Source organism: Anolis carolinensis, chromosome 4 (assembly GCF_035594765.1).
Source record: "Anolis carolinensis isolate JA03-04 chromosome 4, rAnoCar3.1.pri, whole genome shotgun sequence".
NCBI lineage: Eukaryota > Metazoa > Chordata > Lepidosauria > Squamata > Dactyloidae > Anolis > Anolis carolinensis.
Genome location: NC_085844.1, coordinates 94,829,221 through 94,842,355, shown reverse-complemented (window position 1 = coordinate 94,842,355; position 13,135 = coordinate 94,829,221). Strand labels below are relative to the sequence as shown.

Genomic DNA, 13,135 nt, shown 5'->3' with positions numbered 1-13,135 from the left:
TTTTAAGTATTTAATATATTAATTAATAGTGTTTGTGGAAAGAAAAGAGATAATTTATCTTATGCCTGAATGGGCATACAAAAGGAATGAAATATTAATGTGTGTATGTGGGGATACATGGGAACAATTTAAAAATCTAAATCTCAAGATCAAAAATCATTGTTACATAGCAATAGACACTCTTGTGTCTGTTTATTAGTCATAACCAAAATTTCTGTAGAATGATTGAAATTAATCACTAGTAAAACAAACATAAAATCATTCTTCAGACAGTCTAATCCACAGATATTCAGTGGCTTTCTTAATCAAGATCTTTAGCGTTAGTAAAATGAAAGGATATTAAATCTTTCCATCATTTTAATGACAACTTCACTTTTCATAATCTCTAATACGGAAGCCCTCCATTGTACAAGTTTTATCATTATCTGTAATATTAATGATTGGTATGATCTGAGTAGCAAACAGTGTTTTTACCAATGATTATACATATATAATCACACATTGTGATATACTCTTTAGTACTATTTATTTTGTTTCAGAGTAGGAAATAATGCTTCTTGTTATTTAAAATGAAGCAAGTATACATTCATAGTTTTGCATACTTTCATCCAGGTTAGGACTTTGATTAATACCGATGGAGGGGTGCCACTGACAATACTAATGGAGGAGTACTACATCACATTGTTATATCACTTCGATCCCACTTTAACTGCTGTAGAATTCTACAGATTGTTATTTGGTGAGGCACTATAGACACTATAACTCTGGGTGATAATTTAAGACCTAGCCTCCCTTAAGTGCAAATCCCACATTTTTAGAGGATGTTGCTGTGACAACTAAAAGTAGTGACTGTGATTATAGATTACCTACTTAAATCATGCATACCTTTGTAACAGGGGGGAAAGAAAAAGATGGATCTACTAATTGCCATCCTTTAAACTTCAAGTATTATTAGAGTAAACTTCAACACATATCTTTGTCTACATTGTCAGGCATTTCAACCACTTTCTTCCCAAAGCCAACACAATCCATCAAGACACACACAAATCAATATGCCAAATTCTTACTCACTTCAAGCTTTGTAAGGTATATATGCTGCCTTCATAGTGGAAGTTAAGGATTGGCCCCCACTTAATCCTGACATACTCAGAATTAAATAATATGTACAGGTGGCTGGAGTGCTGAAAGAAAGCATTCTTGATTAGATGTGATACTGGAGGACATTCACTGAAGTTATATCCAGTAATTGAAACTCATGTTTGGTTATATGGCAGATCCACAGTTCAAAGAACAGTACCCAACAAGCAGAGAAGTTGCTTCAATCTCTTCCACAGCCAAAATGACTGTGCATTTACATTACCAATTCTTCTGTCTACACAGCATGATTTTTCAGGAAAAACCTTGATGATGAAAGGATATAATAGAATAGTCCTCAATTCTATCATCACCCTCATGGGTCTACTTGCATCTTGGATGAAATGGAATAGAAGAGTATTCAACATTGGGCTTAGAAACATAGCACCTCAAGAGCTTCAGGATTGACCATGAGAAGTGTGGTCTTGACCATGATAGTAGTTCATACTTAATTTTTATAGATGAAATTATAGGTTCATTGTGCCCACAGAAACTCTGAGATTTCTAAACCAGTGGTTTTCAACCTGTGGGTCCCCAGATGTTTTGGCCCTCAACTCCCAGAAATCCCAACAGTGGGTTAACTGGCTGGGATTTCTGAGAGTTGTAGGCCAAAACACCTGGGGACCCACAGGTTGAGAACCACCGCTCTAAACTAATCTGCAAGATCTAAATCCAATGTTTCATGGATGTACCTTCTCTTCCCTCTTTCTTTAGCCTGCTATATCCCAGCAGATCTGTATCTAGTTTAGGGATACATGGGTGGAACGGAGGTCATCCTTTCCCGTTCCACTGGATACTTCCCCAAGCTAATAATTGAGATTGGACCTAAGGCTGCTGAACCTGAAAATATATGGACATAAGTTGCACTCAAATGGATCTGGCTCCTGAATAAACATATTTCAGTTTAAAACCAAGGGCTTCATCTTGGTTTGGGCTATACAGGGTATTTTAACCCTATACCAAATCTGAACTTAATACTGTTGGTCCAAAGAAGGATGTATTTTCATGGCCAGGAAGCAATTCAATTTATTATGCTAATCAAGGAAAATAAACACCCCAGTTACCAGAAAGATATATCTCACACCTCTTGATGAATTCCCCTTTAATGACCATTTTACTTTCACATCATTTGTTTCTTCTCTGATGCACCCAAATTATCCATCCAAATGCTTTTCAGCAGGTATATATCTCCAGAAATTCACCACATGTGCATTTGTACTTAACAAAAGTGGCCATGTTATACAGCTCAAGATGATGGATTTAGGCTGGTATCTTCTAAAAACAGTTAATCTCCTGGCTGGAAACAATTAATCAAAACAGGAAATCAATGCAGACATATGCATTTACATACTGATATCCAAGTAGCATTCCTTCTCTTCACAGATTGTTTTGTCAGCTAAAGCTTCATTCCAGCTAAAGTTAGCCATAACTAATGTCATATTGGAACCAATAAAAAAGTTAATCACAAGCCTTAACTTGAGATTTTCAATGGAACTTTGTCATGGACAGTTTTAGTTGTTTAGGGTATAAAAAGCATGTCTTTAAAATGATTATTTTAAAGGTTTTATTTACCCTGAAACTTAGAGGTGTACAGTTCTTCCCTCCCTGAAGTTCCAAAACATTAGCTACAAAGTAAATTCACTATTAGATGAAAGGTTTTTCTTAATTTTACTGTATTCAAAGATTCAAAACTTCCTTGAAAATTTGCTTTCTTTAATTTAAATGTTACAGTTCTTCCATATTTAGTTTTTCCAGGTGTCCAGATCCACAACAGAAGGCCTGATTCCAGTAAGGCAAAGAGACCATCTTGACTAATAGTAATACAGTAGAGTCTCACTTATCCAACACTCGCTTATCCAACATTCTGGATCATCCAACACATTTTTGTATTCAATGTTTTCAATACATCATGATAGTTTCGTAAATACAGTAATTACTACATAGCATTACTGCGTATTGAACTACTTTTTCTGTCAAATTTGTTGTTAAACATGATGTTTTGGTGCTTAATTTGTAAAATCATAATCTAATTTGATGTGTAATAGGCTTTTCCTTAATCCCTCTTTATTATCCAACATATTCGCTTATCCAACGTTCTGCCAGCCCGTTTATGTTGGATAAGTGAGACTCTACTGTAATTGTAATGATATTTCTGTAGACAGACCCTTTTCACTCTGAAACATACAAAAATAATCTCTTTTGTCCAAACAGAAATTTCCAAATTTCTTGACATTTTATTTTATGTGAAACGTTATGGCAATCTGATATTAATAATTGGCAATGAAACCCTGGTTCTTGTTAAGGTAAGACCATCTGGAGTTTTACCAGCCTATATCGTAGGTGGGATGATTCAGTATTTCATACAAAAGAATTCCTGTCTCATAGAAAAAAATTCAAAGAAAAAAGCAACCCTGGGAATTTAGTTTCTTGTGTAGTGGAAGATGTTTTGTACAGACACATATTCTGTTATGTGACCCCACTACCTGTAGCATACAATGTATCATAACACATTTTTACTGTTTCCATGAAAACCAGACCTAAAGGTGGTTTCCAATATGTACTTCTATTAACAGTCTACAGGATTCTTTTTAAGTTAAACCAAAACACATATTTGTGACCTTAATGTGCCACTTAAAAGGAATCAGAAAAGAATTAAATATGTTGACAATATTTGTCAACATTTGTTCCTTAAATTTGTTGTATGCACTAAGTAATACTTGGTTATAAATTATTTTGACTCTAGTGGGGCAGATTATCATGTCAAAGGATTACAACAAAGAAGAGATGGAAACATAGGCCAAGATCTTGCATTGTAAGCCATATCTTCAGCACGTTCTGATAAAACCCAAGGAATCAAGCTTTGCTGCTCCCCCATTCCCCACTGATAAAGAAATGCCCAACTGCTGTAGGAAAAAAATGTGTTTTTGTCATGATTTTGATAATTGCATGTTCAGAAAAGAATCCTGAGCTCCACAATGACCAAAATGTGGGTTACAGTGATATACAAGGGTTGAATGAAAAATGCCTCCACCTTCGTAACTTGGGTTTGGATGGGAATATTTTAATAAATCCTTAGAATATGCTCTTTAACTAACACTATTCGCTTGTCCACATAATCACCAGACAATTGGATACATTTCTGCCAACGATGAACAAGTTTTCTGAAGCCGTCATGGAAGAAGTCGACAGTCTCACAGTACCCATCATGCACAGATCTTCCAATAGCCAAGCAAAGCAATAATGTGACCCACACGTTCTTGTGAAATGCCGATTATGCTTGAAATTTCTTTCTAAGTGATATGATGATCATCCTGAATCAATCTGTCAACCTTTTGCTTGTGAAACTTGGTGGTTGCTGTCACAGAACATCCAACTCTTCGTTTGTCATGCAAGTCAGATGTTCCCACTTCAACATCTATAAACTGACTGACACACAGTACTCACATCAACACAATCACCATAAACAGCTTGCATTCTCTGATGAATCTCCTTTGGAGTGACACCTTCTGCTATCAAGAATTTAATGACTGCACGTTGCTTAAGTTGCATTGACCAATCGTCTGCGTAGGGTTCCATACTTCGCACTTTAACAACACAACCATTCAATGCTAAGACTTCCTGCCAAATGGAACTGTAGAGGAGAGTCTACTGAACAAGCCAGTACCTGTCGCATACCAGTACTGCCATCTGTTAAGGAGTTACGAAGGTGGAGGCATTACTTTTCATTTAACCCTCGTACATTGGACTCACACCATTCTACTTCATTTATGAAATGATTGCCATTTAATGGTGCTTTTATCACCTGGGTTTTTTTGCCCATCTCTCTAGGACAAAGATCCATGATTTTTGATATTTTTTAAAAATCTTAACTAACAAGATATACTTGTTTTAGACAATGATTAATTAAATATAAATACATATTAATGCTGTTCAATACAGATGGAAGATACTGAAGAGTGTTGGACTGAATGGCCATTATGGTCTCTTCCAACTCCATGATCCTTTCAGGCCCTATCTAAACTGCCTTATAAAATCCAGAGTCTCTGCTTTGAACTGGATTATAAGGCAGTGTAGACGTATGTAATCCAGTTCAAAGCAGATAATTGGATTTTATATGGCAGTATAGATAGGGCCTCGGTTTCTATAGACAAATACATCCTACAGTGAAGCCACCTACCATTTTTTAAAACTTAGATTTATGTTCTACCTTTTCCCCAAAACTGGAACTAAAAATAGGTCACAACAGAATTGTCAGAGGATCCAGACTTAATCACATTGAAATCAATGGGACTTATTGTACTCGATATTCATGACTATATTGAACCCATTGTTTTAAAGAAAAGTCAAAAGGCATTTTCCATATGTTTGGCTTCCTTATCTATTGAGCCTACCAGCAAGATAATCTTTAACTTGCATTTCCACAAATGAAAATCCGCCTTACTTTTTAATCTGAATTTTGTGAATAGTTGCATGCCCACCATTAAAATTTGCCCTCCAGACTGATTAACCAATGAATGCATGAGCTGACAAATATAGTGATCAATCCACTTAACAGTTGCAGCCAAATTGATCTCCTGACATGTCTGAATATCATGCTTCTCATAAAAGGGAGAAGTGCAAAGTCCCACCTTCTGATGTGAGACAAGAAGTACAAGCAGGCTGGACAAACGTTTCTTCTCTCCTCTGTCATAACCCAAACTGTTTTTCCATGTAAAGTCACATTTAAGTCTGAGGTTTAACTAATGAAAATTAAATGTTAAGAAACAGAAGGATGAAGACCGTATGAAATTCTTAGGCATATATGGAGAGAGAGGATAAAAAAACCCATGAGAGGGAAGGAGGGAGAAGAGGGAGGGAGTGCAGAAAAGAAAAGAACCCTGAAATATGTCAGGATGTAGAGTTTTCACATTACCGTTGTTTATAAGCTACAAAGGAGGTAGGGAAAAAAAGAACAGCCTGATGCTATCAGTTATTCATATTTGCATATAAACTCCGGTATTAGGATTCATTTTTAAAAGCATGTCATTTTTTGCTCCTAATTAATTGCATTGACAGCGCTCTGTGCTGAGTTTGGTTCTTCTGCTCACTCTTGCTTCCCCACCCCACATCCTCAGGAAAAAAAATGCTGTTGTGGGCTGAGGTTTTTAATTATATGAAATATTAATCACGGGATTGAAATTGGAAATTTTAAATTATTGTTTAATGATCACTGATCAAACGCATAATCGAGATAAAGAAAATTAGGATGGCAGACAGCAACATCCCCATTTGAATTTTACATTATTAGTCTTCTGCCTAACTAGGCACTTTTTCCTGAATCTCTGAAATGTTTTTCCCCCCTTTTAACTATGCTTGCAGTTGCTATAGTGATGGTATAATTTCGTAATGGTTTGAAAATGACACTGGCATAGATACTGACAGATAGGAATTAATTCGCTAACAAGTAATTATGTCGCGAAATGTTGACTGCCATGCAGAAGGTGCACTGTGACACATTTACTGTTTTCCAGGGATGGCAGCAACATTAGCGTTGGTCATTAGTGGTAGACATCTCGGCACAGTGTTGCATACAGGCTTATATGCAGACCTATTTAGTTACCTGTGTGACAGCCTTGTTCAGGACACCAGAAACAGCTGTCCTAGCCTGTATGAGCCAAAATAATTAGGCCTGTCATCTTCCCGCTCTGATTTTCCCTTCAACCTGTTCCACAAAATGCAAATATTTTGCTTTCATTGTCACATTCACCTTGACATGGATATTGCTTTGGCGCATAACTGGATGAGATGACTCGGAATTTGCATTGTTCATTCTAATAAATTTGCTTTCCCCCCTCTACCGCATGGCAGGGCCCATCAGATAAAGTCTCCCCGAGTGTCATCAATCACCATCGCTGACAGCCGGCTTTTGCCTTCATTTGTTACATACGAGAACATGCTTAATTATTTGTCCTGTAATTAGTTGAGAAAATGTCAGGAAATGTCAACTCTCTGTTCACTGTGGAAGGCCTCCGCTTGAAAGCCGCAATGACTGAAGTGTCATTAAGGCTGCCTAACAAGACGAGGTTCAGCTGGGGAAAAGTGAAAAGCTTCTAAAAAAGTAATCATGGTGAGTTAAGGCAAACTGCAGATCGGTGCCAATAATAAGATGTGAATCCTATTAGGAATGAGGTCTGTTTTTTCAACTCTCATTCCCTCCCACCCCAATAATAAATATAGGGAAGGAAGAACAAACTCAACAACGAACGAGCATAGCGGGCTGGTTTAATTTTCGTCTTATATTCATTGGCATTTCCTAAGCCAATCATACTTACTTTATTATTCCAGGTAGTATCTAATATTTAGTCTTCAGATTTGAGGCACATTCTTTTTACATTCACCCAGCGGTGTGTATTATGCAATGGATATGTGGAAGGTAAATATTATTTTTATATTCATCAAGCAGGAAAAAAAAGATTAACTGGATAGGATTTTTTCCAGTTGGAACTTGGAAGAACAATGGACAGCGGATTTTGCTTATAAAACATTTTTTTTTTAAAACTCACAAACATATTGAGCAAAATTTATACTGATGAAAATGATACTACACTCTATCTATCTATCTATCTATCTATCTATCTATCTATCTATCTATCTATCTATCTATCTATCTATCCTATCTATCTATTTGCAGTTCTGTTAACTAAAACGGAGGTGCTTCACTTTCGGTGGTGAAATTTAAATAAAATAACATAAATTCCTGCCAAAACAATTGCAAAATGTATCAACAAGAAAACAACAGTTTTATTTTCCTCGTTGTGATGTGAACAAAGGTTTTGTAGCTAAGACTTAGGAAAAATTGTAGGCTTTTTGGTTTTTTGGAGATTTTGCTGATAGTCATTTTAAAACAGAAGGTTCTTGTTAACTGTAAACAGTTTTATTGTTCTACAATAAAAAATACTATTCAAATTAGGAAGGGCTCATTTTTCACACACAAGGTCATCTGTATATTTTGCCTTTAAATCCCGGCCAATATTAGAGAATGAATCACCACCCATCTTTTGCATCATCATCCGAAAGAATATTCATGAGGGAATCCTTTTCTAACTTAATTACCTCCATTATTTCATCTTTCATTGCCAATAAGCACATTATTGCTCTGTCTCTTTAGTAAGGATAATTAAGATAGTGTTCTGCTGTTTTACAATGTACTAGTTGTCACAGGTATGGCTAAGCTAATTACCAAAAGGCTAAATTTTTATTCTGAATAGAGTATTACAAGAGAACTGCATGGGCAGATTGCTTGCTAGCCTAATTCAATTAAAGATACACCGTACCTAGACTAGAGGCAGTGAACGTCATTTGGAAAGTGTAGCAGATTGTAAAAGCAACTTGATCATTATAGTATCTATCAGGCATTTAATAAATATATTTAGTTCTAAATTATGAATTTAAGATAAGGAGGGAAGAAGGAAATTATTGGACCGACTTGCATTCCGTTCACTTTTTTTCAGTATCGGAACAGATGTACACAAGTAAAGCATACAGGCTGTGTTTAATGATGTGTTAGATTCTCTTCATTCTTGGTATTTTTATTCAAGAGGATACAAATTACTCTGCCAATCTGCGCTTTAAAACCTTTCCTTACTGGACTCTGGTGTTCAGCCCTCTCCCCCAAATTATTTTGTATCACAATTCAAAATAATGAGGCATTATTTCCTGGGGAAAAATAGTCCCCCAGGATTGACAGCTTATGAAGATTTAGTAACCCTTTTATCCTCTAAGAAAGATAGTCTCTTCAAAGTGCAGGAGGTGGTTCTTGTGGGAAAGATTTCAATAATACGCCACAATCAATTGGGTGCAATAAAAATGTTTATTCTTCGAGCGCAACTCTGCATTGTATTATTTTGCAATCTACTAGATGAGTACTTCACTTTAAATGTTTTGAAAATATGGCAGGAATTACCTTTTCTTCCATTCATTTCATTACTATTATCAATACAGTTATAACTAACAGAAACAGATACTGCCCGTGTTTCGGCTTCCGTTTTATTTTCTCACTCCAGAACTAAAAAAAGAATAGACAGATAGATCACAATGCTTTTAAAACACACACACACACAATGCAATCTTTCTTGTAAAACCAATGTAAAACTGATTTTAATTTAAGAGGGTGAATGTAATTGCAGATTAATGGTGTAGTATATTGGGAAGCTCTCTTATATGTGCCCCATTGATATCGAAGCGATCAGTGCAAGAATACTACTGCGATTTTGATCAGTCCTCTTTTCCTTTCAGTGGGTCACACACAGAGAACTGCTTGGTGGATTGAGCCCTAAATCTCGGTGCGGTGGTGCCCTGCTGTTACTACAATGAGGCAATGCTGTCCCTCGGTTGTGAATCAATGTTGGTGAATCAATTCTGCATTAGCTTGCTGTAATAAACCTTCTGTGTGTATTCATACCCCAGTTGCACATTTAGATAAATGAAACGCTTTCCCCTCTAACCTTGATAATTGCTACAATTATTCACCTATTTTCCTTTTTTAAAAAGAGAGAAAAAAAGAAAAAGATAGATGTTCAGATTTATTAACAGAAAGCCACAAGGAGAATGTAATTCAAAGCTCAAAGGACTATCCGGAATCCCACACCCCTTTTCCTCCTCTGTTATGCAGCTGGTAGAGGAAGAACTACAGAAAGTATATGTCATGAACCCCCAATTGATGGAAGCAATAGCAAGACATAACTGGAGGAATTACGAACACAGCCACCCCATACTGGACACCTACATTAAGTTTGTGAACAATGGTAACTTAGTGCTAGGTTGCAGGTTATCCACTCAAGAAGAACCAGTGTAAATATGTGGGAATAACTTCACACATTCTTTCAGAGGTACCGTGTGACACAACGGAAAACACAGCTGCTCTCTGGCAATAACAAGCTGTCTTCATTTAGCAAGTGAATGGATATGGCACACCCCCAACAGTCCTCCATGGAACAGAGGAGACAAACTCAGAAACATAGTCTCAGGATGAAAAGTGAAACCTGACACTGTTGAAGTGTGCCACGACATTCATGGGTGAGAAACATACCCCTTTACTTTTCTCCAATGGAGCCAACATTTTTTCAAAGAGATATCACTTATATTCAGGGTCTCGGAAGTACTATTCATTATGACAAAAGCTGAAACGAATATTCACAAATATTCACAAATTTATCCAAACTTTTCAGTTCAGGTGGCAAAAGTCATGTTTTTGATTTCAGAATTAGAAATTTGAATCCATTACTCTTATTAGTAAGCATCATGATTGGTCTGTAGTGGCATGACATATGTGGGTAACTTGTAGGCTGTCAGCTATCAATTACTGTCAAATACTAAATCCTATTACATGTCAGCTATCAAATAAGTCAAACTCTAAATACAAATGCTGTCAAACATCAAACACTGAAGTCAAATGTAAAGGGAATCTGAATATAGATATCAACAATGCACAGTTATTTGAACATTCGTGGAATATCTGAAGTGTAGTCAACATAACAATTCTTAAAGGGAACTTCTGAGTATATGGGGGATTTATTTGAGCTCTGGAATGCACCTTCTTTTATTTCTAGTTTTTTCAGAATATCTGTAATTTCAAAAACACTTTTAATTATGAATTCCTAAATACCCTGCTTAGAGTGCTATACAATAAGCTGCTTATTGTAAAATGCAAGGTACAATTTTGAATAGAAGACAATATTTATTACAAATAAGTGACAATGTGTGAAAAAAAACTTGGAAAGCACATCTATGCAAGTTTACTGCCTTATTTAGTTGTTTATAATGCGCTTATTTAAAAATGTATTAATACACTGGAAGTTGCTCACATGTACCCTTTTGAGAATTAGCATATTTAAGCACCCATAATAAAATGGGAATTCTCACAGGTTGATAAGATGGTTTTTAACGCCATTATGTACAAATAATAATGGAATAAGCTTGAAACAATATATTTAAGATGAAGGAGAGAGAGTGTGAGAGAGAAAACCCAAAGATGTTAGGTCAGACAATATCTCAAATAACATTTGGAAAAGGCTGCCAATTGTTTGGATAACTGTACAATGCCAAAGCTTCTTATAACATTGTTAAGTCTTTATTCAGTAATACATTATCATGCATATTTCATAGCAGGGATTACTAAGACAGAATTGTGTGTCATTTTTGTTGTATGTCTTTATAATTACACCTTGAAGCCACAACTAGATTTTTTTTTTACTACATATTCATGAAAAGCGGACTTGTAATTTGATAAAGGGTAGCTTGTGTTCTCGACTCCATTCAAACAGCATCATGAAGCAGAATTAAAGTAGGCATCTGTGTTCTCCCGGCATTAATCTCTTCAAGCACATTCCAGCTGCTATGATGTGCAGGCAGGAGATAAGTCCTAAACGGACTAAAGCTAAGCAAGCCAGACAACTCTATTATTGGCTTCATAATTGCTTAATTAAACTTTTGTCACTAATCATTATGAGGGCAATAGAGCTGTTATACTGGCTTCTGTTAAGCAAAAATCAATAAACTGTTGGAGTTAATTTCGCCGTATTTTTTGTCCTGCAAATGGAATTCATTGCTGCCGGTTAGTGATCTGTGGTGCTGGCGCTCGACTGATATGAGCAGCCATCACCATCTGAATTGAGGGTATTCAGTAGCACATGAATATGAACAAATGGCAAGCATAAATCTTTTGCATGAAGTACACCTTCTATCCCTTTATTATGGAACAATTGACCCATCTAAAATGAATTCTAATGCCAGGAAAGCGTTTAGATTTAAATTACACCATGGTCTTCTGGACCTGAAAGATGACGGCATAAAAAAGATTAATATGCTAATTATTTTTCTCCTTATTTTTTTCCCCCCTTCGACATCCATGGTGGGGTATTGTGAAGCGTGTAAATAAGATGACTGTTTTGTCAAGAAATGGCTCTGAGGCATACTATATTCCATTGCAATTTAATTTGTTTATTCAAACCTTCACTCCAGATTTTAACTGGTTTTGCAATAACACTTTATTTTTGCACATAATGTTTTTTGCCTTCACAGAGAATACCTTGAATAAGAAAACCATGTTTTGTTTAGTGAAATAGATTTAATGGTATTATGAGTGATGGCACTCTTAGCTCAGGCATGCATTTATACATTCCTGTCAAACTTCTCTCTTCCTCCCACATCCCCATTCTAGAATTTTTTTCTGCCCTTCTTAGGTTGCACCAAATCTTACCCCACTCCCAAATTTTCTTTGCATAGTTTTAAAACTGAGGGGGTGGGAATGATTATTTTTCAAAATACCTTCTTGAAATGAAATAATAATAATAAATAAATAAATTTATTCTTATATCCCGCCCCATCTCCCCAAAAGGACTCGGGGTGGCTTACAGCAGGGACAAGCCCAAACAACGACACAGCAAAACATACACAAAATTTAAACAGAAAAAAGTAAAACATTTCAACAATAAACAAAAATAATATAATAAAACAATACTTTGAGCAGATCAAATCAGAGTGAATAAAGAGAAAAAAGTTATTTGGTTGTTAAATTGTGATCTTTCCCTGCTGAATATATTTTAGGCCTCAAAACATTATATATTCTCTTCCTGGCCTGCCACACGTTAGTAGATTGATTCAATGGGAAGCAGAATAGGATAAAGGTAAGAGACAGTCCCCTAGACTGCACTATAGGGAAGATATAGTCTGTGGATCAAATGTGGCCCATGGATCAGTATGTGTAAAGCTACCCAAGAAATAAGGTATTTTAAACATTAAAGATAGTATAAGTGATGTATTTGGGAATTACTGGCTTTTTCAAATATAAGTATCAAATTTTATAATATTTATATTGCTAAACATTAATAAATAGCTAAAAAGACAAATTGTTGTGAAATATATTCACATAGAGAGCCATATTGAGATATTTCGATGCTGAAGAAGTAGAGCTTAGAAAATCATTTCTGAAATGTAGATACAGTTATGGCTCTAAGGACTCCAA

The 13,135-nt window shown here is 35.8% G+C and overlaps 1 long non-coding RNA gene across 1 annotated transcript in view; it reads left to right on the top strand.

The window, feature by feature from the left end:
* The window catches only part of LOC103280029 (uncharacterized), a 125,741-nt gene extending 113,520 nt beyond the window's left edge, over positions 1 to 12,221 (top strand). The window contains exon 3 of the long non-coding RNA XR_507110.3: positions 9,409 to 12,221. This is a non-coding gene — a long non-coding RNA (uncharacterized LOC103280029). The remainder of the gene's footprint in view (positions 1 to 9,408) is intronic.
* Positions 12,222 to 13,135: the final 914 nt, after the last annotated feature.